Raw genomic sequence first — 6836 nt, forward strand, 5'->3', positions numbered from 1 at the left:
CCAATTAAAAGTGGTATACCATTTTAAAATTGGAATATTAAAATGAATGATTGAAATATTGATGAAGGTTATTAACCTTTACCCTTTTTTAATGATAAAAATACATTTTCTAAAATGTTTAAACAATCTTCTTGATCAGCATCGTACGTGTTATTTATTACCTGAAAGTAAAAAGAAATACGTAAAATAACACTGAAAGATGGTAAGTTGTGATCGACATTCTCCTATTGGGTCTGATGATGATTAGAGTGTCCAATCGAAATCGACTACCACTTACCATCTTTCACATGTATTTACCGTCTTGTTAATAAACAGTAGAAGTGTAAATATATTAGTTTATTAGAAGTGTTGTTTTACGTATTTTTTGTACTGTCAGGTAAAATGTTTACAAGAAGGTGAGATGAGTGAAATTCAAACAAAGGGAAATAGTCGGTGCTTCGGATTAAAAAAAATTAAAATAAATTTTTAATATGGACAAAAAATTTTTAATAAAAAAACTACATTGTTTTAACTTGTATTATTTGTGTAAAACATTTTTCGGTTCATAATCTTATTATATTTATCTTTATACAATCCTACCACAATTCCTACGATAATCGTGTATGACGTAAGGGAAGTAAACGGTGGAGGGATTACATAGTCACTGTCTTCAACATTAATTACAAGGTTGTTGTTGAATTACACGTGGTAATCGTCGTAGTTAACGATAAATCTCAGTGACGTCACTGAAGTATGTATTGAGACTGTAACAGACTAGAAATCACAAAAATGTCTGGCACTTCTTTCAGTTAATGTTTTCTAAAACAATCCGAAAACCTCCAAAATTGCATAAACGGTTGTTCTAACTTCCAAAGTGGGAAGTTATTTTTCTTAAAGTATGTTTAGTTTGTTATAGTTACAGTTTAGTAACGTACACAAAGTGTTAGAATCTTTATGAATAGAATTTTCATTTACGTATAACAATATATGCTTGATATTTTCTAATATTTAGATACATAAGAAGGCAACTAGTAGTTTTAGCGGCTACTAGATATTGTAAAGCACTCTTTAGCAAGAAATACAACCTTTAAATAGTATAAAAATCAGGGGTTTTCCTGTAAAAATTTAATACAGTTTTTACAGACCAAATAATGATGAATCAAGGTAATGAATGTGTTGTTTTCCTTTTAGTTTAATGAAGCACTGCTGGAGGCCGCTTGTCTGGGATTTTCTTACATCATTCATTATATCGCTTTATTACGGGACTTTACTTTCATTATTTAATAAACAACTGCAAATTAAACTGTAGGCCTACGCTTCTTTTACAAAGTTTATTGTAGGAGAATGTAGCTTGTGGACTTTAAATGGAATAAAATTTCATATAGAATTTTACAATAGTATTTGAAAACAATATCTAAAACATAAGGTTTTTATATACATTATATTTATCATGTGTTATCACAGTTTATCTTAGAAATACAAAGTAGGCTACTTGATTGGATACATCTAAAATACGGAATAAAACAGGGATATAAAATTTGATGACTTAAATTTTACTGAGGACAAACGAAAAAATTCAGGTGGATTTAAACATGATCATTCCTTAACAACATATCCTATGGCACGATATCACAGATACAAAAATGGTACTCCTAAAAAATGTATAAAGCGCGAAGCAGATTTTTCGACAATTGAAAACCAATTTTGGTTGTTAATAAATATTACCAATCAACGCTTGTAACAGGGTTGTAATATAATTCCAATATAATGCATCTAATAATCCTACATGAACCAAATTTATTTTTATAACGTAAAGACAATTTATTTAAAGTTTGTTCGTATAGTATTTACTATTTTCAAAACAATGTTTCATTTCAAGGGAAAAGTCGAAATACTGACTTCACGTGGCCCTCATGGGCATTCCGTGAATTTAGTCAAAGGAGAAGGTTAAGTTTAAAGCAAGTATGCTTCTGACAATAGAGATCTAAACACTTTGTCAGTGGGATGTTTTGTCTCTGAATATCTTTCCAGACTTTTTAGTTGAGCTTTGTTTGTTTATTTTTCTTTGTTTCTTTTAATAGAGAATTTTAAAAGTAAGTATTTTTTGCGTTCTGTTTTGTTAGGCAATAGAAAATATGTCATAAAATAATTATTATTTACTATTAGTTTTTTAGGTTTAATAATGATAGTGTACTAAGTTCGGGCAGTTTTACCTATTAAAATGCAAATATTTTCCCACTAAGGCTTTCCCACTAACAGAAAAAAAACTTAGTACATACATTTTACAAATATTATTTTCAAAGACATCTTTTTCTTCAGAGTTCACTGGGAAAAGATGAAAACTTTCAGAACGACACAAATAACAACCAATCAAAGTAACACTAACAACCACTTCAATAGAGTGATTTTATTCGACTCATGACACCATTACTGTGTAAAAACTTTGTCCACTTGATTGTACTGTGTGGCGTCCTTCAAAAATTTACTGAGAAAAATCTTAACACTCGTTCAATTTCGTACAGATGTTACTTCGTGGAACAATATATAAGGTTTTTGTGAAATGTTATAGATGTTAAAGTGAGAAGGGGAATAGATAATTATGTATACGTAACTACATGATTTTGTTAACATAATTGTTTATGAACATTTGTATTTTACGTATGCTCTTACACAATGTTTATCCCTTAGTCACTGAATATCTATAGTCATAGACTTGTCTAGTACACAAGGCCGCGGCGAGCATTATTGTGTTATTAGAGGTGGCTATGCTATAGTTATTTACTCTACAAACCCCTCTTCTACCTATAACACAGTTTGTAGCTTGTATCAGACAGCTTTGTTGATTATAGAGTAGTGCATCAACTAAACTCAATCTCTATTCCATTACGGTTATTGTATTACCATGCACATTTAACGTATAATAGAGTTATGCGGACCTTTACGAACGGTATGCACTTTTATTTCAGTTAACGTTTCTTTATGCGTTGTACAATCTTAACACAACCATAAAAGTAATATAGTTTGTAGGTAGCTAATGTTTCATATTAATAAGAATATGAAGCATGTGCGTGTACCTATACAATTTTACAGGGTTTCCTTGTATCTAAAACTCAGTTGCTTTTGTATCTATTATATATGTTGTACTCAAATTCTATATTATTGTACGTTTTGTTTGGCTGTTGCTTACACTACGTTGTAAAAATACTCAATTCAAAGTAAACTTGCAGACTAAGTTAATTATTTATTTATAACAATAATTATTATGTATTTATTATATTCATAGTTTTATACTTGGATTCGTCAAAACTTCACCGTTTGTGTTCATAGCAGTTTCTAATAAAACTGTACATTCAGTTATTTTAATTATGTCTATAATTGATTGAATATTCATAGGTATATACAGAGTTAAATAATAATTTATATTAACAGTTAAATATCAATCATCTAAACAGGTGATTTTTAATCATTAAATAAAAATTTAAACAGCGTTAAATTACGTTTCTTGCTAAAACAAATCGTCTTGGTGAATAGCCTACTAGTGGTGACAAAACACAACAAAAGGGAACAAACGAAGGTTCAATGATAAACAGCCCTACAGACAAAGCATTTACCGCTCCATTGTCAAGAACCTTCCATGAGCTTAGCCTTGGTTGTCTTTGGAAATTACACTTCAAAGTGGAGATTAAAATTAAAGTTTGTAAAAAAAGTTTAGGCTGTACTCCTAACAAGAGGAATGTATCATAATTTTTCGTCGCGTTTTTATTTAAATAATATTATTTAACATTCAAATTAAAGTACCAGTTGGAAAAACACCGTTCTATAACACATATTGTTGTTTATCTTCAGTATAAAGGTTAAACATTTTTTTGGTTTATATAAATTACTATAATCAAATTAGTAATTTTTGCTTGCAACATATGAATTGTAATTTCTTTCCTTATTTACTAGTCCATTTAAGTATGGCTTGAATAAATAATGTAATGCTATAAATAGTATTTTATCTTTTAAAGTGCACACCGATAAATTGATGGTTTATACCTCGAAAAGAAACTTTTGATGTTAGGTATCTTAAAATAACTTTTGGCTAATTTTAAAACTTAAATTACAGTACCTCAAATTTGGGCTGGTAAAAAAATTGAATTATACAATGGTGTGCTGTAGCTAAAACATTAAATTCAATATGTTTATTTATTCCTTAAACATTAATAAATTGTTTTTCAAGGTTCACGTTTTATATCATTAGAGAGTAGGACCCAGACATACTTTACATATACACTTTACTATTTTAAGTATTTTATGATGTTTGTTTTGGTATATTTTAGAAACAAAAAGAAAATTGTGAGTATTACGGCTTCGAGTATATTTTATATTACAGTAAAGTTGTGTTTGTTTCTAATTGATTTTTAAAGTAAGTACTGCAATTGAAATGCAAATAATGAAGCATTGTAATAATTTGGTGTTTAAGATATGAGCATAGTTGAGCATACTTGATTAGTTGTGTGGTAGTAAAGCTTTTGATTCCATGAAATGTCTGACTTTGAGAAGTTGAAAGGCAACAAGTGGATAATTTATCACACAGTTAGAAACCCAAGAGACAAATTACAAACACCAAACCGAGATAAACTGATAATTTTAACTCCACTTGCTCCTTTGACATTCAGTATACTCCTATACCTTATTGTTCTAAGTAAGGAAACATTTAAAAACTAAAATATGCAAGCTTTAAAATTTTAATTTTTTCACTGCACTTTAAGGTAAACGATAAATGTAACCAGTTTAAAACTTATACGTTGTGTTTTTAATGTATTGTTTTTTACATTGAAGACTCTTTAACCTTAGAATACATTGGTGTTTTTACATCAAACTTAGATTAGGATGAATTCAAGCTATCGACTGAGTAATATTTATGGATATCACTGTTCAGTAAATGTACTTTGGAATAAATTAGCGTATAATATACACGTGCATAGGTATACATGTTATAGGTATCTATTAATTGGGTGCCTTTAATATTTAATTTGAAAACTAATTTATAACAGGAAAACTGATTTTGTTGTAATTTATAGCAGTTAACAGACTAACAAAAATCATCATAGTTAAAACTTTAAAAGTAATGAGTTTGAATCACGGAGGATTTGATTAATATTTAAAAAAACTTCTTTACTCACTTAGATATTAATTTTAATTTTACTTATGTATTCCGCAAACTCAGCCTGTTGCCAAGTAACCCATACATCACCACAAGTAATGCAGTAGAGCCAGTGTATAAGCCAACTAAGTTTCATAGCCCCATTTATATGGAAATGTACCAAGTTCGCACGGTTTGAGAGCGAAAGCCAACAAAAGTTGGGCGTTTAACGTAATTTGTGTATACGTATTTTAATATTTGAAATACAACTATGCGTTGTTTCACTTTATTTATTTCACTTCATAAAGCAACGTTTTTTAAAATACGCATTAAGGTCATATTAAGGTAAAATCGTTTGAATTCGTTTTTTGGTTATTGCAATCCAGTCAATGAGTAAAGCTGAAAAAATAAATCTTGTGTATAATTAGATGCTTAACGTGTAAAATTGTATTAGACTGGTGAAAACTTTGAAGATATCAATCACTCAATCAGATGTTTAGCTTAGCAATGATATTTTTATTAATTTAAACAAAAATTGTAACAACGCTTAATAAAATCTCTAATACTTGAAATAACCAATTTAAAGTGGTATACCACTTTAATATTGGAATATTAAAATGAATTATTGAAATATTAATACAGGTTAATATAATAACCTTCACCTTTTTTAATGATATAAATACATCTCTTAAAATGTTTAAACACCTTCTTGATCAGCATCGTACGTGTTATTAAATTAACTAAAAGTACAAAAAATATGTCAAATAACACTTGTAATAAGATATTTACGCTTAAAATGTTTACTCACAAGACAAATACATATGAAATATGGTAAGTTGTGATCAACATTCTCCTATTGGGTCCGACGATGATTAGAGTGTCCAATCGAAATCGATCGCCACTTACCATCTTTTATATGTACCATCTTGTGAGTAAATAGTATAATTGTAAATATATGATTAGAAGTGTTGTTTTACGTATTTATTTTACTGTCAGGTAAAATGTTTACAAGAAGGTGAGACGAGTGAAATTGAAACAAGGGAAAATAGTCGGTGCTTTCCCCGATTTTAAAAATCGAAATAAACTTTCAATCCGAGCAAAACATTTGAAATAAAAAAAAACTACATTGTTCTTATTGGTATTATTTGTTGGAAAAATGTTTTGGTTCATAATTTTATTCTATTCATCTGTTTACAATCCTACCACAATTCCTACCATAATCGTGTATGACGTGAGGCAAGTAAACGGTGTATGTATTACACAGTCACTGTCTTCAACATTAACTACAAGGTTGATGTTGATTTACACGTGGTAATCGTCTTCGTTAGCGTTAAACTTCCGTGACGTCACTGAAGTATGCATTGAGACTTTCACAGACTAGAAATCACAAAAATGTCTGGCAATTGTTTCAGTTAATGTTTTCTAAAACATTCCGAAAACCTCAAGAATTGCATAAATGGTTGTTCTAACTTCCAAAGTGGGAAGTTATTTTTCTTAAAGTATGTTTAGTTTGTTATAGTTACAGTTTAGTAACGTACACAAAGTGTTAGAATCTTTATGAATAGAATTTCCATTTAAGTATAACAATATATGCTTGATATTTTCTAATATTTAGACACATAAGAAGGCAACTAGTAGTTTTAGCGGCGACTAGATATTGTAAAGCACTCTTTAGCAAGAAGTACAACCTTATAAATAATATAAAAAACGGGCTTTTTCCTGTAAAAGT

This window comes from Macrosteles quadrilineatus, unplaced genomic scaffold, assembly GCF_028750875.1.
Source record: "Macrosteles quadrilineatus isolate MER2022 unplaced genomic scaffold, UCM_ALF_1.0 Scaffold_98__1_contigs__length_373956, whole genome shotgun sequence".
Taxonomy (NCBI): Eukaryota; Metazoa; Arthropoda; class Insecta; order Hemiptera; family Cicadellidae; genus Macrosteles; species Macrosteles quadrilineatus.